This window comes from Oncorhynchus mykiss, chromosome 10 (genome assembly GCF_057628025.1).
Source record: "Oncorhynchus mykiss isolate SJ-2025 chromosome 10, ASM5762802v1, whole genome shotgun sequence".
Taxonomy (NCBI): domain Eukaryota; kingdom Metazoa; phylum Chordata; class Actinopteri; order Salmoniformes; family Salmonidae; genus Oncorhynchus; species Oncorhynchus mykiss.
This window is the reverse complement of record NC_143031.1, coordinates 70,006,668-70,033,790: the sequence shown is the minus strand read 5'-3', so window position 1 is coordinate 70,033,790 and position 27,123 is coordinate 70,006,668. Positions and strand designations below refer to the sequence as shown.

General features: G+C 45.3%; 1 protein-coding gene across 12 annotated transcripts in view; it reads right to left on the bottom strand.

Annotated features, from left to right (window-relative positions):
* The window catches only part of LOC110498435 (type II inositol 3,4-bisphosphate 4-phosphatase), a 258,204-nt gene that overhangs the window by 155,166 nt on the left and 75,915 nt on the right, over window positions 1-27,123 (bottom strand). For 2 of the 12 annotated variants that reach the window (XM_090187694.1, XM_090187690.1), the window contains exon 1: window positions 4,418-4,635. The exons of 8 other annotated variants lie outside the window; for them this stretch is intronic. The gene's annotated coding sequence lies outside the window, so the exon portion shown is untranslated. Of the gene's footprint in view, window positions 1-4,384; window positions 4,636-27,123 lie in introns of those variants that run through there. 2 more of the 12 variants (XM_090187695.1, XM_090187691.1) reach the window with 1 other exon arrangement.

The following is a 27,123-nucleotide window of genomic DNA, read 5'->3' as shown; positions in this document are numbered from 1 at the left end:
AGGCCTGTGGTGTTGATGGTATCTTAAATGAAATGATCAAATACACAGACCACAAATTCCAATTGGCTATATGTAAACTCTTTAATATCTTCCTCAGCTCTGGCATCTTCCCCAATATTTGGAACCAAGGGCTGATCACTCCAATCCCCAAAATAACTCCCATGGGATATGCGTCAACAGCAACCTTGGGAAAATCCTCTGCATTATCATTAACAGCAGACTTGTACATTTCCTCAGCAAAAACAATGTACTGAGCAAATGTCAAATTGGCTTTTTACCAAATAACAGACCCCTAATTGACAAACAAACAAACCAAAACAAAGGCAAAGTCTTCTCATGCTTTGTTGATTTAAAAAAAAAAAAACTTTTGACTCAATTTGGCATGAGGGTCTGCTACACAAATACATAAAAAGTGGTGTGGGGAAAAAAAACATACGACATTATAAAATCCATGTACACAAACAACAAGTGTGCTGTTAAAATTGGCAAAAAACACACACATTTCTTTCCTCAGGGCCGTTGGGTTGCAGCTTAAGCCCCACCCTCTTCAACATATATATCAAAGAATTGGCGAGGGCACTAGAACAGTCTGCAACACCCGGCCTCACCCTACTTCATTCTGAAGTCAAATATCTACTGTTTGCTGATAATCTAGTGCTTCTGTCCCCAACCAAGGAGGGCCTGGAGCAGCTCCTAGATCTTCTGCACAGATTCTGAAAGACCTGGGCCCTGACAGACCTGGGCCCTGACAGACCTGGGCCCTGACAGACCTGGGCCCTGACAGACCTGGGCCCTGACAGACCTGGGCCCTGACAGTAAATCTCAGTATGACATAAACAAGGTTCTCAGGACCACAAATACAAATTCCATCTAGACACCTTTGCCCTAGAGCACAAAAAAACTAGACATACCTCGGCCTAAACATCAGCTAAACATTGTGGCTGCTGGAATTAACGAGACCCTGGTAACATGGCAAGGGGTATAGCCAAGAGTGGTGCATAGGCACAAGCTCTCACATTCACGTTCTGAAACAACATCCATACGAATGACACAACGCTTCTGTTGACATCACTTATGACTAATGCAAGACTCACCCAGAAAATACACAAAAACACTTTCACAAGCGCAACAAACATCACAGGCAGACAGAGCTGCACAGACACACCCATCAGACAGAGCTGCACAGACACACCCAACAGACAGAGCTGCACAGACACACCCATCAGACAGAGCTGCACAGACACACCCAACAGACAGAGCTGCACAGACACACCCATCAGACAGAGCTGCACAGACACACCCAACAGACAGAGCTGCACAGACACACCCATCAGACAGAGCTGCACAGACACACCCAACAGACAGAGCTGCACAGACACACCCAACAGACAGAGCTGCACAGACACACCCAACAGACAGAGCTGCACAGACACACCCAACAGACAGAGCTGCACAGACACACCCAACAGACAGAGCTGCACAGACACACCCAACAGACAGAGCTGCACAGACACACCCAACAGACAGAGCTGCACAGACACACCCAACAGACAGAGCTGCACAGACACACCCAACATCACAGGCAGACAGAGCTGAACTGCACAGACACACTCAGAGTCACACACAGGCAGACACAATTACACTGTAGACAGATGGAAAGAAACCTAGAGAGAGACGCACAAACACCCCAACGCATACATGTTTGGCAACAACATACATCCACACTGAGCTCAAGGACAGCGGGCTTGAGTCTGTTGACTGATCTGAGCTCAGGCCTGGTGTGGATTAAACAGGTTTTATGTGCCATGTTACCATGGGAAACAGTAATACCAGCAGAAAGAAAACCACACACACAGCTTATCAACACTCACAGGTACACATATCATAGACAGACAACACACACAAACACACCCCTATGCTGGCCAAATGAGTCAACTAGAGCAGCTTTTAAAATAGACAGCTCCAATATTGGGTCATAGAAAGGTCACCCTGAAACCACAAAGAGGGAAACTTGTATGGACTGTATACTGATCTCACTGGTTTTATAGAGCCTTTTACAGGAACTCAATGGACTGCGTTGAATATCAGCTGAAATCACTGTGATTAAAAACATACACACACTTGCTCACACGTAAACACCTTCATACTGTACATAAACTGGTACTGTTCACACATTTTTTTCTCCTGTGTACACACACACACACACACACACACACACACACCCTGGAGGAGAGGTGTCAAGCTTGAGCGAGCCCATCGTTTCCCTCCCTCTTAGCACGGCTTGTCCTCCCTTCCCCTTTGATCCCATATAACAGGTCAGCCATCAGACTAAGCTCCCCCTTCCCAGCCCCTCTACCGTCCCCATCGCCACGGTTACAGTGCTACAGCGGAGCGTGAATGACATCATAGCATTAACAGTCTTCGTTCTCAGTAGCGTACGGTGTCTGTTTCTGCAGTGTCAGGCTGTTTGAGTTCTGACCCAACAATCAGTTATCATTTTCTTTTTACCACATACTTACCTATCCATTTTTTTTATTCATATCTGTATCGGTTATGAAAACCCAATTCTGAAGCCTATCAAGGGCCGCAGCTACAACATGGAATACAATTTATAATAATTCCATTGAGACTGCCATCACGTACAAGCACAGTTGATCTATGAATTCATAGTGTGTCTGATTTAGAAAAAGAGAAAGAATGAAGCCGTTCATTTTTAACATGAGTTATTGTCCGTTACATGGGATAAACAGGCTGCTAATAATAGTGTAGACTATCTTTACTCCCAGACTCCCACTGAGCAGTCTGCCTTCAAACGATTAAATAAGAATTCCTTCAAATTAGAAAGAAAAACAGTCTAGTTTCAAAATGCTAGCTGATCAAACCTCTGCCAATCACAAAGTAACTGAAGATGTGAGTTACTGTGTCAGTGACAGCAACCAAGAAAGACAACATTCACAGAGAGAGATGCAAATACAGTTGACATTTGAGTCAATTGGAGGTGTACTTGTGGATGTATTTCAAGGTCTACCTTCAAACTCAGTGCCTCTTTGCTTGACATCATGGGAAAATCAAAAGAAATCAGCCAAGACCTCAGAAAATAAATTGTAACCTCCACAAGTCTGGTTCATCCTTGGGAGCAATTTCCAAATGCCTGAAGGTACCATGTTCATCTGTACAAACAATAGTACGCAAGTATAAACACCATGGGACCGCGCAGCTGTCATACCGCTCAGGAAGGAGACGCATTCTGTCTCCTGGAGATGAACATACTTTGGTGCGATAAATTGCAAATGTCTAAGAACAACAGCAAAGGACCTTGTAAAGATGATGAAAGAAAATTATATGGATATATTGAAGTAACATCTCAAGACATCAGTCAGAAAGTTAAAGCTTGGTCGCAAATGTGTCTTCCAAATGGACAATGACCCCAAGCATACTTCCAAAGTTGTGGCAAAATGGCATAAGGACAACAAAGTCAAGCTATTGGAGTGGCCATCACAAAGCCCTGACCTCAATACTATAGAACATTTGTGGGCAGAACTGACAAAGTGTGTGCGAGCAAGGAGGCCTACAAACCTGACTCAGTTACACCAGCTCTGTCAGGAGGAATGGGCCAAAATTCACCCTACTTATTGTGGGAAGATTGTGGAAGGCTACCCGAAAAATTTGACCCAAGTTAAACAATTTAAAGGCAATGCTACCAAATACTAATTGAGTGTATGTAAACTTCTGACCCACTGGGAATGTGATGAAAGAAATAAAAGCTGAAATAAATCATTCTCTCTACTATTATTCTGACATTTCACATTCTTAAAATAAAGTAGTGATCCTAACTGGCCTAAGACAGGGATTTTTTACACATCTTTAAAGCCCATGCTTAGACCACAGCCATCTTCAGAAACACATCTTTAAAGCCAGAAAAGCCACTATGACCACACACCCATATATTATCCCCATTCTGCGTCTATTACAGCAATGCATTAAACATTAACCAATCAAATGTCATGATGTTGTGTTATTACCAATGCATCCTGGGTGTTGATTACCTGACAGCTTGTGTTTAGGAGCCGAGTGTACAGAAAAACATCTAAAAAGGCAAAAGCATCATGTTTAACTAACTAACCATCAACGACAGAGAGAAGCAGATAGCCTATGATTTTCTATGGGTCCATCACTCTCCTCAATGCACAAGAGACTCATATCATCTGTCGTAACCAAACACAACACAATGGAGAATCTTGGCACCAGGTGGAATATGCTTTTGTTCCGAGGCTCCAGTTCCTGAAGGAGTCAGAAAAGGACATCAGTCTACAGTGTGCCAGGAACAGGAACAATGTGAACGCCAGCCAGCCAGCCAAAGAAAGAAAGTTACCTCTAAAGTTACCTCTAGGAACACTGCGGAAAATAAATAACCAACCGGCGTATATGGTGATTAATGACGCTCCTTTTTTAGGATCCCTTCAATGGCAGTTAGGGAGTAGATCCATAGTGCTGGAGGTATAGGAGACAGAGAGGCTAGCTGCTGAAGCACACCGAGGTCAATAATACAGAATGACTGTTGTAGCAAGTGAAACTGAGCTACAGGCTACATTTTCACAATAAGTCAGGGGAGCTGTAGGAACGGAAGGGATCTGTCCAGACAGATTACAACTGTGCTCGTGCATGTACAGTACGCACAGAGCAATAGACACACACACATTCCACAGCCTGTCCACACATGCCCTGAACCAAGACACCTATCCTCCCATGCTGTCACCCATCCCTCCAATCTTCTCTTACCTCAGTCCTTCTTCTACCATGGAAACAAGGGCAGTAAGCACGGGCCATGTTCATGTGGCTCCTGTCTTGACCTCTCAGACAAACATGTAGGGTCGCAGGCTAACTTGTGCAACTTACAGAGTCACACCAAGCAGACTGTGCGTATCCCAGATTCCCTTACACCTTTCAGGTGAGCTGGAAGCACAGTAGAGTTGCCAGTAAAGTTGCCAGTAGACCGTACTTCAGTCCAAATCACTTCCTGTCTTACTAGTAGAGCTCCAGGGGGTTGAAACGTGAGAAACAGGCTGAGCTCTTGGTAACCGCAGCCCGCCTTAGGTGCTCTGTGTGGGGGGGAAAGCACCTCTAGACGTCCCCCCTGGCCGGTCTAGTCCATAAAGTTTAATGGCTAATCCCACTGTAGAGGAGGTGATAAAAGCAAAGGCCCTTTTTCCCCTCACAGTCAGTAAAGCCTCCCAGCTAACACAGGTCCGTAGTCTTCACTACACAGACCTTCATTCAATTCCAATGCATTGACTCCCCCATTCAATTCCAAAGCACTAACTCCCATACTTGGACTCCCATACTAAATCCTCTATTCTACTGTACACTTCACCAGTACTGAAACAAGTGCGGCTGAATACTGTCTTCTCTGTCACTATCGGCGGATGGCACGCTTTAGTTTCACAAGTGTTACAGTACACAGCCCCAGACGTTAATGGTGAGAGAAAGTGAGAAGAGCCCTTATCACACTGTTATCAAGTCTCCAGCCTTCTCAGCGGTTGCACAACTTCCTTTTTCTCTAATACTGTGTGTGTGTGTGTGTTCTGTCGAGAGGAGACGTCATGAGAAGTGATACTCGCCATTTCATTATCAGTTTGAGCACATTGTGTAGACGTCTTCCTCTCACAGAGAAGCCTTCCTCTCACACGGCTAAACTGGCCAGTCAAATATAGTTTAAACTGATGCAGAAGCTCTATTCTGGAAAGCTTTTTCACCGCCGTCGCCGAGGTGGAAACCCGTGGCTAGATGAGTGACGGTGCAGAATGGTCTTTCACAAAACTGAAACCATAGCCTGATTCACCGCAGTCTGAAATGATCGGATCAACTCACAAACATAGGCCTCGAGTGATGAACACAAACTTGCACGCACGCACACACACACGCGACCTGTCGAAGCACTATACCATGTTGAAGAGGACCTACAGATGCATCTTAATTTGATCACCCTGTAGCAGGAGAACCTGTAGTGTATTTGATCACCCTGTCGCAGGAGAACCTGTAGTGTATTTGATCACCCTGTCGCAGGAGAACCAGTAGTGTATTTGATCACCCTGTCGCAGGAGAACCAGTAGTGTATTTGATCACCCTGTCGCAGGAGAACCAGTAGTGTATTTGATCACCCTGTCGCAGGAGAACCAGTAGTGTATTTGATCACCCTGTCGCAGGAGAACCAGTAGTGTATTTGATCACCCTGTCGCAGGAGAACCAGTAGTGTATTTGATCACCCTTTCGCAGGAGAACCGGTATTGTATTTGATCACCCTGTCGCAGGAGAACCGGTATTGTATTTGATCACCCTGTCGCAGGAGAACCGGTAGTGTATTTGATCACCCTGTCGCAGGAGAACCAGTAGTGTATTTGATCACCCTGTCGCAGGAGAACCAGTAGTGTATTTGATCACCCTGCCGCAGGAGAACCAGTAGTGTATTTGATCACCCTGCCGCAGGAGAACCAGTAGTGTATTTGATCACCCTGTCGCAGGAGAACTTGAGGTGTATTTGAGGTTATAAAAAGGCTTCAGACGTGATTATTTTCCCTAACTAAACATCAACCCCTTCCAAAAATCTCCATTAATTATAATACACATAATATTTCACATTTCCTGTTGCTGCAGGATTATTTTGCTGCTGTAGCAGGAACATTGATTGACCTATTACTGTGCCTAGCTATAGGACAACCTGTGGTTTGAGGCCCAGGGCTCAAACAAGAAAATATACAGGTTGTTATGTCTCCATTGTGTGATTTGGGACATTAGGGGCAGTATGTAATGGGTGTGTGCAGGTGGGGCCCGGGGAGGGGGTATTTGAGCAATGTGTGTGTTTGAAGCGATGCCTGTGATCTGACTGAGTGTGTGTTACGGGGATTTTAACAGTGTGTGTGTGTTGACAGTGGGAATACCCACAGAGCTTCTGATTCACACTCATACCAGTAACTGCGGATTGGCCTTGAGAGCGGTGTGTGTGTGTGTGTGTGTGCGCAGAGTAGCTCAGAGCTAGCAATTAATAGCATCATTACTGTGGTCACTGTGAGGGCGGCCTTTAGTACATTAGACTGCAGACCATCACATCAGAACACGCAGTTGATTTCTAGGGGTTTAACACAAGTGGGTGTGTGTGTGTGTCTAGCTGTGTTTACACAGGCAGTCCAATTCTGATATTTTTTTCTCCACTAATTGGTCTTTTGAGCAATCACATCAGGTCTACTTCAAATCAGATTTTTTAAAGAGCTGATCCGATTGGTCAAAAGACAAATCAGTGAAAATGAAACAGAATTGGTCTGCCTGTCTAATTGCAGCCTCTGTATCTGTGTGCCTGCGTGTGCTCACCCAGCTAGGCTGTAGGTACACAGTAACCAGGCGAAATGTCTCCAGCAACACACTCTCATTGTGTGGGAGTTTGACTTCCTAACACATCCATTCTGTTATGTTCCCATGAGGTATTGTAATGGTACTCTGTGCAGCATGGCAAATGGAGACATCGCGCTCTACCTTGACTTTGTAAACAGGAGAATACAGGGGAGAGCGGGTAGGACGCATAGCCGCTAGCTATTGTTGTTAGCTCTGTTGTCTCGGATCGGTTGCCTAAACGGCGTATTTGCCAGTCAATGTTAACAACGAACAAGAGGCTCTTTTGAACTAAATATGCTACTTATGTGGAAGTAGAATTCGTCCTTGGTGGGTAAGGAGATAAAACATGAATACATTCCCAGAAAATGGAACCTGTTTGTTGTTGTCGTCGTCGTCTCATGAATAGTGCATTAGTAGAGAGCTCTTCAAAAATGCTAAGATAAGATCAAAACAAATACACTTGTACTTCCTGAGGGGAAAATGACGCTTTGAGATGTTTAATGGCCTCCTATCCCCCAGAGACCCCGCCAGGAGGAAATGATGTCAGCAGACTTCTGATTAACACATAATTCAATATGCTCAAATATCAACCGACAACAAAGCTACAAGGACTCCACTCCCCTACGCTATCGTTCTCAAATCCCTCTTTAAAAGAAAGGATGAAAAGGGAAGAGATAAATGAGAGAATGGGCTGGAATAGAGAAAAGTTATTCCGCTATTAAACTCCATTCACTTGTCGTTGAACTTAGCTGGGTCCTCCCATGAAATGTAATTTATTATTTCACCTAATTTAAACATTCTGTCATGAAGAGCACATTAATAAAAAACATGTTTTCCCATCTCCACTGCTGGCTTGCTTCTGAAGCTAAGCAGGGTTGGTCCTGGTCAGTCCCTGGATGGGAGACCAGATGCTGCTGGAAGTGGTGTTGGAGGGCCAGTAGGAGGCACTCCTTCCTCTTGTCTAAAAAATATTCCAATGCCCCAGGGCAGTGATTGGGGACACTGCCCCAGGGCAGTGATTGGGGATGGGATGTTAAACTGACTCTGAGGTCATTAAAGATCCCATGGCACTTATTGTAAGAGTAGGGGTGTTAACCCCGGTGTCCTGGTTAAATTCCCAATCTGGCCCTCAAACCATCATGGTCACCTAATAATTAGTGAAAAATAATGTAGGAGACAGAGGAAGACCATATCATAGACCAGCCTCTGTGTCCCCCTGACCTGACCACCATCCCCCAAATCTAGTATTATCTTACTGACCAAACAGTCTGACCACTAGCTGTCATACATACACACAGTGAATTAGGAAATATTCAGACCCCTTAACTTTACTTTAACATTACTGCCTTATTCTAAACTTGATTAAATAAACTCAGCAAAAAAAGAAACGTCCCTTTTTCAGGACCCTGTCTTTCAAAAATAATTTGTAAAAATCCAAATAACTTCACAGATCTTCATTGTAAAGGGTTTAAACACAGTTTCTCCATGCTTAAACTTAAATGAACTATAAACAATTAATGAACATGCATCCGTGGAACGGTCGTTAAGACACTAAGAGCTTAAAGACGGTAGGCATTTAAGGTCACAGTTATGAAAACCTAGGACACTAAAAAGAGGCCATTCTACTGACTCTGAAAAACACCAAAATAAAGATGCCCAGGATCCCTGCTCATCTGCGTGAACGTGCTTTAGGCATGCTGCAAGGAGGCATGAGGACTGCAGATGTGGCCAGGGCAATAAATTGCAATGTCCGTACTGTGAGACGCCTAAGAAAGCGCTACAGGGATACAGGACGGACAGCTGATCATCCTCACAGTGACAGACCACGTGTAACAACACCTGCACAGGATTGGTACATCTTAACATCACACCTGCAGAACAGGTACAGGATGGCAACAACTGCCCGAGTTACACCAGGAACGCACCACCCCTCCATCAGTGCTCAGACTGTCCGCAATAGGCTGAGAGAGGCTGGACTGAGGGCTTGTAGGTCTGTTGTAAGGCAGGTCCTCATCAGATATCACCGGCAACAACATCACCAATGGGCACAAACCCACCATTGCTGAACCAGACAGGACTGGCAAAAAAGTGCTCTTCACTGACGAGGCACGGTTTTGTCTCACCAGGGGTGATGGTCGGATTCGTGTTAATCGTCAAAGGAATGAGCGTTACACAGAGGCCTGTACTCTGGAGCGGGATCGATCCTTTACAGAACCTTTGTTCTGTTGTTGAATAACCTTTGGCAGCGATTCAGCCTTGAGACTTCTTGTGTATGACGCTTAATAGGTTGGCACACCTTTATTTGGGGAGTTTCTCTATTCTTCTCTGTCGATCCTCTTAAGTTCTGTCAGGTTGGATGGCGAGCGTTGCTGCACAGCTATTTTCAGGTCTCTCCAGAGATGTTCGATCAGGTTCAAGTTTGGACTCTGGCTGGGCCACTCAAGGACATTCAGAGACTGGTCCCGAAGTCACTCCTGCGTTGTCTTGGCTGTGTGCTTAGGGTCATTTTCCTGTTGGATGGTTAACCTTTACCCCAGTCTGAGGTCCTGAGTGCTCTGGAGCAGGATTTCATCAAGGATCTCTCTGTACTTTGCTCAGTTCATCTTTCCCTCAATCCTGACCAGTCTCCCAGTCCCTGCCGCTGAAAAACATCCCCACAGCATGATGCTGCCACCACCGTAGGGATGGTGCCAGGTTACCTCCAGACGTGATCCTTGGCATTCAGGCCAAAGAGTTCAATATTGATTAATGTGCCTTTTACTAAGGAGTGGCTTCTTTCTGGCCACTCTACTGGAGTGCTACAGAGATGGTTGTCCTTCTAGAAGGTTCTCCCATCTCCACAGAAACTCTAGAGCCCTGTCAGAGTGACCATCGGGTTCTTGTTCACCTACCTGACCAAGAACTTCTCCCCCAATTGGTTAGATTGGCCAGTCGGCCAGCTCTAGGAAGAACCTTGGTGGTTCCAAACTTCTTCCAATTAAAAGTGATGGAGGACACCTTCAATGCTGCAGAAATGTTTTGGTAACCTTCCCCAGATCTATGCCTTGACACAATCCTGTCTCGGAGCATTACGGACAATTCCTTCGACCTAATGGCTTGGTTTTTGCTCTGACATGCACTGTCAACTGTGGGACCTTATATAGACAGGTTAGTGCCTTTCCAAATCATGTCCAACCAATTGAATTTACCACAGGTGGATTCCAATCAAGCTGTAGAAACATCTCAAAGATGACCAATGGAAACAGGATGCACCTGAGCTCAGTTTAGAGTCTCATAGCAAAGGGTTTGCTACATTTGCAAAAAATTCTAAAAACATGTTTTCACTTTGTCATTATGGAGTATTGTGTGTAGATTAGTGAGGATTTTTATTGGTTTAATACATTTTAGAATAAGGCTGTAACGTAACAAAATGTGGGAAAAGTCAAGGGGTCTGAACACTTTCCAAAGACACTATTTTATTACAATTTTGTATTTTTACTGAATATTAAAAACATACAATCCACATGCAGTGAAGCCGCTCAACATGTACATTGCATTAAGTCATCTGACAGACTCCCATCTAGAGCAACACACAGGAGCAACCAGGGTCAACGCCCTGCTCAACGGCACATCAACAGATCTTCCACGAAAGTCCATTTTTAAGAATTGATAAAAATGGTTTTAACCTGTCTATGGGTATAAGTGTTGATGTGTTATGCACGTCCACTCAGTTTTCCACCACAAAACAGCCAAAGGGAGTAGAACCAGCTCTCACCTGCTTTACGATTTGATTACGATTTACGATTACACACCCAAGGTATCTTTTGAAAAAAATATTTTCAAAGGAATATTTTCACCATATTATGAGAGTTCAGTTCACGTAACAAGGGTTAACCTTAACATGAGGGAGAAGTCATTTTTTCTTCTGAAAATGAATCAGATGAAATGCCCCCCTTTTACACTCCTGCTACTCTCTATTATTATCTATGCATAGTCACTTTAATAACTCTACCTACATGTACATATTACCTCAATTACCTCGACTAAGTGGTGCCCCCGCATACTGACTCTGTACCGGTACCATCTGTATATAGCCTCGCTATTGTTATTTTACTGCTGCGCTATAATTATTTGTTACTTTTATTTGCTTTTCTTTTGAGGTATTTTTTTAACTGCATTGTTGGTTAAGGTCTTGTAAGTAAGCATTTCACTCTCATTACACCTGTTGTATTCGGCGCATGTGACAAATTTGAAATGACTTTGTCAGAGCAATGAAATAACTAGGGCTTTACAATGATGGTGAAAACTTGGGAGAAATTTTTGGGTTAACTGGGTTAAAACCTCCCAGAAGTCAAGGAGGGTGCAGAGAGACTAACATCGACCCGACAACAAAGCTACAAGGAGGCCACTATCCTAGTCTATTGCTCTCATTCGCTTTCAAGTCTTTCTTTGAAAAAAGGGGGGGGAAAAAGAAAGAAAAAAAGAGAGAACGGACTGGAAAATACAAAAGTTATTGCACTATTAAACCTGCCATTTGCCTGCAGATAAGAACAAGGCTACAAGGACTTGGAAAAATGCTGGGGTTAAGTGGGTTAAAGGGGACAGAGGGATATTTAGGGACATGGGAACTTAAAATGTATGGAATTTTCCATGTGGTCTACTGTAAATTAAAGTGCACTTCATTTAATATAACAGGCTTTTAAAACGCAAATATTGGTGGACAATTTCTACATAAAATATCAAAGAGACGCAGAAGGGAGTCATTTTGTGAAATGACCCAGCTACAAACTCGGCTGTGGTTGTCCATGTGGGAAATATCGTATGTGAGGTTTCTAATGAAAGGGAAGGGGGAAAATGGCCGCCATCGCTTCATGGACGGTTTGCTTTAGTCTTTCAAAAACACCTCGCAGACTGTGTCTGTGTGCTTCCATAAACCGCTGTTCTACAAGCAATGTGTCTCTATTGCATGCAAACAGGCACACACACTACACAGAAGCAGGTACACACACTCACCCGCGCATGCTCATGTTCTCACACACACACACACACACACACACACACGGCAAGCTCATCAGGAGCTTGGTTAACCACAGAAAATAGCCGTCGTCACACGCGGCTAACCTGCATCAGCACTTTCCATCCCGTGTCTCTCAAAAGGAAGCCATTACCTCACAGAAAAGGCGGGAATCAGGCAGAAAGGGAAAGCTGATTTTCTGCAAGACTCTCCTTCCTTAAAAAACTAACTTAAGCTAAGCTACTTTTCCCAGGGAATGATTGGAGTCAGCCAACCGTTTAATTCACCTGTGACCCGGTAATTCATTTGGCTGATAATCTGCTACTGCAGGTGACGGCTGTAACAATCAGGGATATGACGGAAGAATGGGAGGATGTGGAGGGATGGTGAGAGATAATATAATTACATTTCCAAATGAAAAATGAATTATGAAATTGATCTAGACAAATCCCATCTTGAGGAGATTGGGAGAGGTTTAGCTGGGAGAGGTTTTTGACGGGGTGTGGGGATGATGGGGTGTGGGGTTTAGAGTCGCTCTCAGTGATGAGTGGTCTGGTCTCTCTCTCTCACATTAATACTCAACAACACTCTGACTCTGCCATGCCTCCCCTAGACACATGCTGCCAGCCAGCCAGCCAGGCAGACAGACAGAGGGACAGATAGAGAGTAACCCCACAGCGACAAAGAGGAGAGACAGAAAGACAGAACAGGCAGACAGTATTCCCACAGAGATGAGGAGACAGACAGACAGACAGAACAGGCAGACAGTATCCCCACAGAGATGAGGAGACAGACAGACAGACAGAACAGGCAGACAGTATCCCCACAGAGATGAGGAGACAGACAGACAGACAGACAGACAGACAGACAGACAGACAGACAGACAGACAGACAGAACAGGCAGACAGTATCCCCACAGAGAAGAGGAGACAGACAGACAGAACAGGCAGACAGTATCCCCACAGAGATGAGGAGACAGACAGACAGAACAGGCAGACAGTATCCCCACAGAGATGAGGAGACAGACAGAACAGGCAGACAGACAGAACAGGCAGACAGTATCCCCACAGAGATGAGGAGACAGACAGACAGACAGACAGACAGACAGACAGACAGACAGACAGACAGACAGACAGACAGACAGACAGACAGACAGACAGACAGACAGACAGACAGACAGTATCCCCACAGAGATGAGGAGACAGACAGACAGACAGACAGACAGACAGACAGACAGACAGACAGACAGACAGACAGACAGACAGAACAGGCAGACAGTATCCCCACAGAGATGAGGAGACAGACAGACAGACAGAACAGGCAGACAGTATCCCCACAGAGATGAGGAGACAGACAGACAGACAGACAGACAGACAGACAGACAGACAGACAGACAGACAGACAGACAGACAGAACAGGCAGACAGTATCCCCACAGAGATGAGGAGACAGACAGACAGAACAGGCAGACAGTATCCCCACAGAGATGAGGAGACAGACAGACAGAACAGGCAGACAGTATCCCCACAGAGATGAGGAGACAGACAGAACAGGCAGACAGACAGAACAGGCAGACAGTATCCCCACAGAGATGAGGAGACAGACAGACAGACAGACAGACAGACAGACAGACAGACAGACAGACAGACAGACAGTATCCCCACAGAGATGAGGAGACAGACAGACAGACAGACAGACAGACAGACAGACAGACAGACAGACAGTATCCCCACAGAGATGAGGAGACAGACAGACAGACAGACAGACAGACAGACAGACAGACAGACAGAACAGGCAGACAGTATCCCCACAGAGATGAGGAGACAGACAGACAGACAGAACAGGCAGACAGTATCCCCACAGAGATGAGGAGACAGACAGACAGACAGACAGACAGACAGACAGACAGACAGACAGACAGAACAGGCAGACAGTATCCCCACAGAGATGAGGAGACAGACAGACAGAACAGGCAGACAGTATCCCCACAGAGATGAGGAGACAGACAGACAGAACAGGCAGACAGTATCCCCACAGAGATGAGGAGACAGACAGAACAGGCAGACAGACAGAACAGGCAGACAGTATCCCCACAGAGATGAGGAGACAGACAGACAGACAGACAGACAGACAGACAGACAGACAGACAGACAGACAGTATCCCCAAAGAGATGAGGAGACAGACAGACAGACAGACAGACAGACAGACAGACAGACAGACAGACAGACAGACAGAACAGGCAGACAGAACAGGCAGACAGAACAGGCAGACAGACAGAACAGGCAGACAGTATCCCCACAGAGATGAGGAGACAGACAGACAGACAGAACAGGCAGACAGTATCCCCACAGAGATGAGGAGACAGACAGACAGACAGAACAGGCAGACAGTATCCCCACAGAGATGAGGAGACAGACAGACAGACAGACAGAACAGGCAGACAGTATCCCCACAGAGACGAGGAGACAGACAGACAGAACAGGCAGACAGTATCCCCACAGAGATGAGGAGACAGACAGACAGACAGACAGACAGACAGACAGACAGACAGACAGACAGACAGACAGAACAGGCAGACAGTATCCCCACAGAGATGAGGAGACAGACAGACAGAACAGGCAGACAGTATCCCCACAGAGATGAGGAGACAGACAGACAGACAGAACAGGCAGACAGTATCCCCACAGAGATGAGGAGACAGACAGAAAGACAGAACAGGCAGACAGTATCCCCAGAGATGAGGAGACAGACAGAAAGACAGAACAGGCAGACAGTATCCCCACAGAGATGAGGAGAGAGACAGAAAGACAGAACAGACAGACAGTATCCCCACAGAGATGAGGAGACAGACAGACAGACAGAACAGGCAGACAGTATCCCCACAGAGATGAGGAGACAGACAGACAGACAGAACAGGCAGACAGTATCCACACAGAGATGAGGAGACAGACAGACAGACAGAACAGGCAGACAGTATCCCCACAGAGATGAGGAGACAGACAGACAGACAGACAGACAGACAGACCAGGCAGACAGTATCCCCACAGAGATGAGGAGACAGACAGACAGACAGACAGACAGAACAGGCAGACAGTATCCCCACAGAGATGAGGAGACAGACAGACAGACAGAACAGGCAGACAGTATCCCCACAGAGATGAGGAGACAGACAGACAGACAGACAGACAGACAGACAGACAGACAGACAGACAGTGTCCCCACAGAGATGAGGAGACAGACAGACAGAACAGGCAGACAGTATCCCCACAGAGATGAGGAGACAGACAGACAGACAGACAGACAGACAGACAGACAGACAGACAGAACAGGCAGACAGAACAGGCAGACAGACAGAACAGGCAGACAGTATCCCCACAGAGATGAGGAGACAGACAGACAGACAGAACAGGCAGACAGTATCCCCACAGAGATGAGGAGACAGACAGACAGACAGAACAGGCAGACAGTATCCCCACAGAGATGAGGAGACAGACAGACAGACAGACAGAACAGGCAGACAGTATCCCCACAGAGACGAGGAGACAGACAGACAGAACAGGCAGACAGTATCCCCACAGAGATGAGGAGACAGACAGAACAGGCAGACAGTATCCCCACAGAGATGAGGAGACAGACAGACAGACAGACAGACAGACAGACAGACAGAACAGGCAGACAGACAGACAGACAGACAGAACAGGCAGACAGTATCCCCACAGAGATGAGGAGACAGACAGAAAGACAGAACAGGCAGATAGTATCCCCACAGAGATGAGGAGACAGACAGACAGAACAGGCAGACAGTATCCCCACAGAGATGAGGAGACAGACAGAACAGGCAGACAGTATCCCCACAGAGATGAGGAGACAGACAGACAGAACAGGCAGACAGTATCCCCACAGAGATGAGGAGACAGACAGAAAGACAGAACAGGCAGATAGTATCCCCACAGAGATGAGGAGACAGACAGACAGACAGAACAGGCAGACAGTATCCCCACAGAGATGAGGAGACAGACAGACAGACAGACAGACAGACAGACAGACAGACAGAACAGGCAGACAGTATCCCCACAGAGATGAGGAGACAGACAGACAGAACAGGCAGGCAGTATCCCCACAGAGATGAGGAGACAGACAGACAGACAGAACAGGCAGACAGTATCCCCACAGAGATGAGGAGACAGACAGACAGACAGACAGACAGACAGACAGACAGACAGACAGACAAGCTAGACAGTATCCCCACAGAGATGAGGAGACAGACAGAAAGACAGAACAGGCAGATAGTATCCCCACAGAGATGAGGAGACAGACAGACAGACAGAACAGGCAGACAGTATCCCCACAGAGATGAGGAGACAGACAGACAGACAGAACAGGCAGACAGTATCCCCACAGAGATGAGGAGACAGACAGAAAGACAGAACAGGCAGATAGTATCCCCACAGAGATGAGGAGACAGACAGACAGACAGAACAGGCAGACAGTATCCCCACAGAGATGAGGAGACAGACAGACAGACAGACAGACAGACAGACAGACAGACAGACAGACAGACAGACAGAATAGGCAGACAGTATCCCCACAGAGATGAGGAGACAGACAGACAGACAGAACAGGCAGACAGTATCCCCACAGAGATGAGGAGACAGACAGACAGACAGAACAGGGTGACAGTATCCCCACAGAGATGAGGAGACAGACAGACAGAATACCCACAGGGACAAGGAGGAGAGGATAACATAATTCCCTGTTAAAGCCTGTTGTATAAGTCATGATGTATAAATTAGTTATGTGAGGTCTGTCATGTTGTGCTGCACCCTACAGTACCGTACCCTCTACATCAGGGTTCTCCAGTCTTCAACCAAGCCATGGGAAGATGTTTTGGGGTGCTGGTGGGGGTAAAGGCTTAGTGCACAACTTTTGTGGAAGAAAATAATATATATGTTTATATCATTTTTTTCATTCAAATTTTTCAGGGTATGCTACAGCACCCTCAGCACCCCTACTTCCTGCGGCTATGTCTCCAAAACTGTTCCCGGTGCGCCATCCTGTAGGTTTTTGCTCCAACCTTAATCTAGCGCACCTGATTCTAATAATTACCTGGTTGATAAACTGAATCAGGTTAGCTACAACTGGGGTTGGATCAAAAACCTACAGGAGGGTGTCTCTCCAGGAACAGGGTTGGAGTTCAAACCTACAGGAGGATGTCTCTCCAGGAACATGGTTGGAGAACCCTGCTCTACATACTACAGGCTACTACAGGGTCCATTCTCTATTTGATTCTCCTCCACACTATTCTCTACACTATCCTTTACTCTACGTCTACGTCTACTCTACTCTAATCAGAAACTCTTGTCACCCAGATAAAGACCAACCACTCCTTTATGTACATGATCAGCTTGGACACTGATTGCATTAGCATTGGACCGGAGGGGGAAGCACATCTCCTTGTGGCAGCTCCGACAGACATCTGTATTCACTCAGCATATTTTAATTACTGCCCCCTGTTTAGATTTACTCCACTGGTTTTAATAGCCGTGGCACTATTCTAACAGCATTTTCCCATCCGACTGCCCACACACCCACCAAATAAAACCAACACTTAATTTCCAACTAAATATTCACGCAAAGAGTGAGTTGTTTTATTACTGTGTACACAGCAGACTGGAGGGTGATGCAATTATCGTGTACTTCCTATAACAAACAAGATGAAGATACAGACATGTCAAGGCTGGATTGAGGTCCAAGAAATGGAGTTTGAAGTTGTTTTATGGACAGGAGGGTGATGCAATTAGGCAATCCGTATTTCACTGTCTTTAACAAACAACCCAGAGATAGATGCACCAAGACTATATTGAGACGTGACAAATGAAGTCTGGAAAGACTCGACTAGACATGGACTTCACACTTTAGTTGACATTCTGGAGTATTTTCTCTGACGCCACTCAAATGCGATATTTCCCTCTAACATGGCAAGCGTATTGTTAGCTTGACACGGCAGACGAGGCTTTGGCTTCAATGAAAACGCATTAGCGAGTTTTAACTTTCCACTCTCCCGGATGGAGGCTATTTTACTTCTCCTCAATTGTCAACTGTGCTCGTCTGACTGCCTTCAACACTTTTACAGCCGTGGTATAAAGTTAACGGGATTTTCTTTTTAATGGAAAAAGGCAGACGTTGAAGAGAACTTTGAAAAGCTTGAAGGCACGTCGTCTCTTTTCACATCTTGTATTCGGTTGCTATGGCGAAGACGCAAAGGCAGGGACACTTCATTTCATTGCCATGTCAAACTTATCTAACTTGTAAAGAGTTTATCCATTCAGGTTTGAAAGGCTGTCTATCCACATCTGGCCTCTGATAGCGAAGGGACATTTCATTGCCATGTCACATTTATCTAACTTATAAAGAGCCCATTCCATTCAGTTTTGGATAGACGCCAGATTCATGTAAAGTTATACAGTTTTTTCAATATCACTCAATGACGAGCATCCCTCTCTCTCTCTCTCTCTCTAAACAGCTTATAGCGCTTGCATCACAGTCTAAAACTGCCATCATCAGCACCAAAACCAGTCTACACAGGTCTAAAACATAGCGGCGTAACTTCAACCCAAGCCTGACCATATCGTCACAGAGGAACAAGGAAGTAGGCTACATTTCCCCCTTCCCCTCTATGGATTCTCCCTCAGAGTTAATGAGAACGACCACTACAAAGGAATCGTACTGCAGCAAGGCCCGAGAGGAGGGAGTACATCAAGTCAACACACTGAAGAACATGGAGGAATTAATAACAAATCCCGATGATGGGATATGGGACATGGTGTGTGTTGCTGTGTCTTTGTGTGTGTTCCTGTGATGGATTTTGAAAAAGTGAGGTGAACATTTCAGTTTCTCTCAGTTTGGGGAGGGTAAATACAACACAGTAGAAATGGAATTGTGCCATCCATCAAAAGCTATCTTTCTCAGTTTCCGTCCGGGCTACGGTGTGAAGTGAAATGAAATGCAGCATAAGTGACGATTATTTACGGGCGGCGAAGGAGGGGATAGAAATCACCGGACGATAGAGTGTGTGGCTCTTCCATGTACTTCCCTACAATCACTGTAACATACCTTTCTCCCCTGGATACGATACCATAGTCAGGGGTTGTTTCAAATACAGTACAGTAATCACACTATGTTCCAATTCCAGGCTAGCCAAAGGGGGGTTGTTGCACCAGATAACTTACATGTTTACATTCACTCTTTGCAACTCGTCCCTTCTAGCTTCTAGCTGGAGATGCAGTTTTAAACAGGACTTATTTCCCCCCCGTCAGCATTAGGCAGAATGTTCTTGGATGGTGGCCACCCCCCACCACCCGGTATTTCCTCATCTCCTCAGGCATAAGAAACCGATCGGTAGAAACCATCACCTCTACATATGCAGTGGATCTTTGGCCAACGATAGAGAGAGAGAGGGAGTGGAGACATATTCACTTGTCAAGATGTCACTCATTAAGCAACTAGCTCTGATAAAGGACCCTTTAGATTTCTACCTTTCAACCCGACAGTGACACTGACACAATGAGGAGGACTGCTGGCGAGGGAACAGGAGGAGGAGGCCACCTTACTGCTTCCTTTCAGCCTTGAGATGACAGTCAGTCCCCCTTATCTGTCACAACAGCCTTTTGGTCTGCCGCCCTATCACGACATAGCTCTTTCCTTGGTATGTCCCTTTGATTGGCTGTATTGACCCGGACTCTTTGATTGTGGGGCTGAATGTCTAGGTGTTATCTCTGACAGGCCAGTGGCGGTGCAAGTGGGGAGGGCTTGCTGTCTACCGGCTGCTGTCTGCCGTTAACACAGTCTGACCTCTGGAGAGATCTGAAGATTACATGTAACTGATTACAAAACAACTGCAACTGTAATTGGTTACTTTACCAGAAAATAATGCAATCCAATAACTGATACTTCTGGAAAAACTAGAGGATTACTTCTAGGATTACTTTTCAATTCAGAAAGAATGCTTGAGAAAATAATTATTGGACACCTTTCTGTTTATTCAATGACATTCAAATCAGATTTTTAAAAAAAGCACAAGTTTAAGTTTATTACGCCTGAACGAGTCTGACCACAAGTCAGAGACCACCCATGATGACACACCAAACGTGTTCCATGGATCACAGGAAAAGAGCAGGAACAGGCTTTTGTAGTTACGGTTCAATCTATGTCTTTCCAATGGTGCAACTGCTTGAATAAACGCTTCGAGGTAAGAACGACAGCATGCAGATCCAACCTACTACAGATATCTACATCGTGCATTAGTATGAATCACACTGCTGCTCTCTCAATAGATATGTTGTGCCTTATGGATTGTGGTTGTTGTGGGTGGCTGTTCACAACTGTACAGTATATGTGTACTTTAACCCAATAATGTTTGAATTGAAGGAGCTTGTCCTGCTCATCATGTATTGTTTTTGTGACCAGTGGACAGCCAGTGATAAATGTGCTCTTGCAACAGCTGCATAGTGCGGATCCCAGCCTATGGAATAAAAGTTTGAGGGAGTTCCCCCCTTCTAAACTATGCCGTGGCATTGTGCGCCGTACTGTCAACAACCAGCTGAATTTGTTCTGATAAAAATAGAAAATGTCCATCGGCCTAACGGACACGTACTCAAACTCCCACACTTTCGATAGACTTCAAATGATCAAGATATCAATGTGTCACCAAAACAACGATACGTTTATAGCAAATGCAGCATAAGGCATTCTTGTCATGTCATTCCATGAGAGCGGCATCTACTTTCCAACTCGAAGCAGTGAGCCCAATCAGTCCTCCATGACAACTAAATCACAAACTGAGTAAGCTAGTAAACCCTTCGTTTTTGGGTTATGCTCAGGTAAAACAATCTAGCTATAATCTATATTTCCAAGTCCTATTCTTGAAGATCAAGGGGTATTAAATGAATTGGAATGACTGGAAATCTGACAGACTTTGGTTTTTAATGTAAAGATACAGCCTAATCATATTATTTTCTGTAGTGGAAAGTAATTGGTTAGAAGAAGCCTACATAACAAAGTAAAATGCAACATCCATTTATGGCCAGTTATGTAAACCAACAGTGATTGATCCTGCAATAAATGTGGTTAAATTGGTAATATTCATTTTTTGTATTCTTCTAATGCCTGTTAAGGGAAGTTAATCTAAAAGTAACTGAACAATCAGATTACGTTACTGAGTTTGGGTAATCCCAAAATTACATTACTGATTAGAATTTTGGACAGGTAACTAGTCCCCTGTGGCTCAGTTGGTAGAGCATGGCACTCGTAACGCCAGGGTTGTGGGTTCGTTTCCTATGGGGGACCAGGACAAATTAAAATGTATCCACTGGAGAAGAGAGTCTGTTAAATAACTCAAATGTAAATTACATTTAGAAAGTACCCAACCCCGGACAAGGTATATAGAAAAATATTGATTATCATCTGGAAGCCACACCTGGGATTAAAATCCATTCTTTCCTTCTGACACGGACTCTACAGGATCGGTGTCCCCCCGCGAGACGGTTGGGCTAATGTGATTAGCATGAGGTTGTAAGTAACAAGAACATTTCCCAGGACATATACATCTCTGATATGGGCAGAAAGATTAAATTCTTGTTAATCTAACTGCACTGTCCAATTTACAGTAGCTATTACAGTGAAATAATACCATGCTATTGTTTGAGGAGAGTGCACAGTTATGAACTTGAGAAGTTATTAATAAACAAATTAGGCAGTCTTGATACATTTTGAACAGAAATGCAATGGTTCATTGGATCCGTCTAAAACTTTGCACATATATTGCTGCCATCTAGTGGCCAAAATCAAAATTACGCCTGGGCTGGAATAATAAATGATGGCCTTTCTCTTACATTTCAAAGATGGTCTTTTTTTTTTACAAAAAAGTAGTTTTTTTCTTTGTATCATCTTTTACCAGATCTAATGTGTTATATTCTCCTACATTAATTTCACATTTCCACAAACTTCAAAGTCTTTCCTTTCAAATGGTATCAAGAATATGCTGGTTCACTCCAGATTTGACAGACACCCAGGTGAAAAGCCCTGAGTCGTTGTCGTGCCCAAAAAAGTGCCACGTCACCCCATTTACACATGATGATTATTGACGGGGAGGATTAAACTAGGGGAGGACTGTCAGTGCATCAGCAGTAGCTACATAATTGGAGCAATGATTCCCTTGGGTCACATGGAGAGATGACTGTAGAAATAGAGCGCCTAGGGAATGGCTATAACTACTATCTAAAAGTCCGTTAAAAGAGGAGAGACGATGACCGGTACATTGGAAGGACAGGCACTGTAATGACTGGTATATTGCACGGTGCTTAAGCATATGTGCCATTGAGCCATATCTTGCACTCTGACGCTTGTCCAGTGAAGGAACGTGATGCTAATGTCAACATCACTTGATGTGAATTACAGCTAGACACGATGTAGGGCTTTTTTCCTGCACCATCTCCTCCACACTATAAAGCAAAGAGAGGAGAGGAGTGCGAAAGCATGCCTTGCCCCTGTGTCTCTGCTGCTTTGCCAGGGGGTTGGAGGTGGAGCATATTGATCAGTACCCCTCCCTGCTACTTTGTACTCATCCTGGATCTAATAAGTATTTCTCCACACCTTCGAGGGTGTCACTTGAATGATAGTATAAAGGCTGATGCGTGTGCGTGCTTGTCAGTGTTTGCGGGGTGACCATCTTAAAACGTTGATTAAAGCAACGAAGTAAAAAGCTCTGTATTTGAATACATGTTATGGCGTCTTCATGGAAAGGACTGGACACGGCCCATTTCTATACTTTGCAGAGAGGAGCTTCTCTATTGTTCGTCACGGTATTGTGCATCACACATCACAGAACCCAATCAAATCCCCTCTTCATGATCTGAAGATTACTATGACGCACACACAATGAAAACCGCATTACATGTTCGTAACATCACAGAGGCCAGACGTAGAGATAAATGAGCCTATGATTACACACACAAGGGCTCTACTACAATCTACAGGCTGCCGTCCTATCTTCGTAGACCATAGAGGATGCTGGGTAATCGCTTTGATTCCGACAAGAAGCTCCTGCTCTCGATATTAGTTTGGCGTTCCGTGTCTCCGAGCTTCTTCAACAAGGTAAGTGAGCTCTAGAATGCGAGACAGAGAACGCACAACAATGCATACAAACAATATTGTGTTTGTTCCCATATGCTTTCATACGTCTCTCTCGGCCTCAATCTCAGCCTGTCGTTATCTCTTCTCCCCCTCTACTTTGATAAGTGCCCTCTGATGCGCTGCACTTTGTGAAATAATTGGCCACAGATCTGTTCATGAACCCTCGTCTCTCGGTCGCGCTCTCTCTTCCCCTCCAATTTGAGTCTTTGCGGGTTGTAGGCTTTTGGTCTGTTATTCTGGATCCGTCTTCTGAGTTCACTGTGAATCTTCTCTATCAATTACTGAAGGTTATCTAATAGTCTAATTAGGTTTTGTTTGTGCAACCCGCGTAATTTGAGTACAAGGAAAAATGTACTCTGGAGAAATAATATCTATGATGCAAGAAACACTATTTCATAAAGGTTATGAATCAAGCAATCATGAGGTCGCTGGCTCAAATGATGTCTAAATTTACAAACCTACGAAGGCAGCCTATGAGGAGTACGGAATATCTTTCCCAGTCCCTAAAATTATTTTATCCAGCAATACGTTGTGTTGGATGGAGTGGAATCATCTGAATACACTTCTTGGGGGGGGGGGGGGGGGTTCTTGACATGTAGAGGTTTAATTGAACAAGTGGGGACATGATCGGAATGTACAATCTAATGCCCATGGGATTCAGCTATACACAGAGGAAATCTGGGTAATTCTGGGTAACAACAAGGCCTGGGGGCAGATCACTCAGTCAGAGAGAACAGGCCTCGTCACCCCCCCCGCTCCTCTCTCCTCCTCCACTCTACCTCTTACCATTCCATCTGCTCTGTCCATCCTCTCATGTATTCACGCCAGCATTGCAGCTGCACCGGGGCTCATCTCGGAACGCACATCTCAGACAACATGGAAGCCGGAGGCAAAGGGAAATCATCCCAGTATGAAATGTAACACTCTGCTCCTCCTGGAATATTAAGGGATTCATCTAGAAAATCTGCTCCATTCGTTTTCCTGTCTCGTCCTCCTCTCCTTTCCCCTTCAATGGCCAACCTAACCCCTTGCAGTGGACATAAAGATAGCACACATCAGGCCAATTTAAGACGCCAGAGATTTTATTTGATGTTTACCTAGCGGTCTGTCAAATAACTGCCTTTTCCGCGACCGACGCTAGAAGCGGTGACGTGCTCACCTTTGGAATGAGTTGCCAGCTGCATATGACTTGTAAAATGCTGGCTGCTCATCTGTAAATGCAACCTCACAAATGCACCCACACACACACACACACTCTTCCACATTTCCAAATCGCTCTTTTTCTTTTCTATCACCAAAAATGTGACATTAAATTACTGGAGCTTTGGCTGATTGGCTCCCATTTGCACCCGCGGGGCTGATGCAGGGTGTCAACTCGTGTTTGGGGTCACGGCCGTACCACCTACACACTGGCTAATGAGACCAAGACAAGCAGTTAGCGCTGTACAAGCTGAGCCCAGCCCAGCAGAGCAACACGTCTAGTATGTTACAGCACTACAGGGGAACTGGATCACTGGAGCCAGAGGGAAGAGAAAGATCTGGAACCACTGTACTGTAGCTACTACTGCTGTGAAAACCACAAATAAAGAGGAAAGACGAGAAAGACAACTCAAAAAAGGGTTGAAAAAGACAAGTCAAAAAGGGGGGAGAAAAGAAGTCGACGTTTTAGAAATGTTAATATTGTCTCTCCCTTCAGATTCGTACATACCAAAGTCTCCTTTGAGAGCAGTACTCAGTCAACCCACTGGGCATAGACGTCAATTCAACGTCTATTCCACGTTGGTTCAGTGTAATTAGATTGAAATTATGTGGAAAAACAGTGTGTTCCCAGTGGGAAAGTCCTTAATTGTACTCTGTAGGGCGAGTGAGGAGACAGAGAGGAATCTAGAGAAGACTAGAGGGGGAGACTATTGTAAAATTGTAAAACATCTAGAAGAGTAGATTAGAGGAAACTAGAGGAGGACACTAGTGGAGACTAGAAGAGGAGACAACTAGAGGAGGAGACTAGAGACTAGAGGGGGAGACTGTTGTAATATGATACAACATCTAGAGGAGTAGACTGTAGGAAACTAGAAGAGGAGACAACTAGAGGAGGAGACTAGATGAGACTAGTGGAGGAGACTAGATGAGTGGACAACTAGGGAAAGAGACTAGAGTAGGAGACTAGAAGAGGAGACAACTAAAGGAGGAGACTAGAGGAGGAGTAGACTAGAGAACTAGTTGAGACTAGAGGAGACTAGAGGAGGAGACTCGAGGAGGAGTAGACTAGAGCACTAGACTAGAGGAGTAGACTAGAGGAGTAGACTAGAAGAGGAGACAACTAGAGGAGGAGACTTGATGAGACTAGTGGAGGAGACTAGAAGAGGAGACAACTAGAGGAGGAGACTAGAGGAAACTAGGAGGAGGAGACTAGAGGAGGAGACTAGAGGAGGAGTAGACTAGAGAACTAGTTGAGACTAGAAGAGGAGACTAGAGGAGGAGGAGACTAGAAGATGAGACAACTAGAGGAGGGGACTAGAGACTAGAGGGGGGAGACTGTTGTAATACATCTAGAGGAGTAGACTGTAGGAAACTAGAAGAGGAGACAACTAAAGGATGAGACTAGAGGAAACTAGGAGGAGGAGACTAGGAGGAGACTAGAGGAGGAGTAGACTAGAGAACTAGTTGAGACTAAAGGAGACTAGAGGAGGAGACTCGAGGAGGAGGAGACTAGATGAGCCTAGAGGAGGAGATAACTAGAGGAGGAGACTAGTGGAAACTAGTGGAGGAGGCTAGAGGAAACTAGTGGAGGAGACGACTAGAGGAGGAGACTAGAGGAAACTAGTGGAGGAGACTAGAGGAGACGACTAGAGGAAACTAGTGGAGGAGACTAGAAGAGGAGTAGACTAGAAGAGTAGACTAGAAGAGTAGACTAGAAGAGGAGTAGACTAGAGGAGTAGACTAGAGGAGTAGACTAGAAGAGGAGACAACTAGAGGAGGAGACTAGAGGAAACTAGGAGGAGGAGAATAGAGGAGGAGACTAGAGGAGCAGGAGACTAGAGGAGGAGTAGACTAGAGAACTAGTTGACACTATAAGAGGAGACTCGAGGAGGAGACTCGAGGAGGAGACTCGAGGAGGAGACTCGAGGAGGAGGAGACTAGAGGAGGAGACAACTAGAGGAGGAGACAACTAGAGGAGGACACTAAAGGAGGAGACTAGATTAGAGACTAAAGGAAACTAGTGGAGGAGACAACTAGAGGAGACTAGTGGAGGAGACTAGAGGAGTAGACTAGAGACTAGAGGAAACTAGTGGTGGAGACAATTAGAGGAAGAGACTAGAGGAAACTAGTGGAGGAGACTAGAGGAGTAGACTAGAGACTAGAGGAAACTAGTGGTGGAGACAATTAGAGGAGGAGAGTGGTGGAGACAATCAGAGGAGGAGACTAGGAGGAGACTAGAAGAAATTAGTGGAAGAGACTAGAGGTATGAGGGAATGATCTGAAAGGCACAGGAGGGTCTGTCCTGAAGCAGACCAGACAGCTTGGCCACACACACAAGCACACACACACAATTGAAG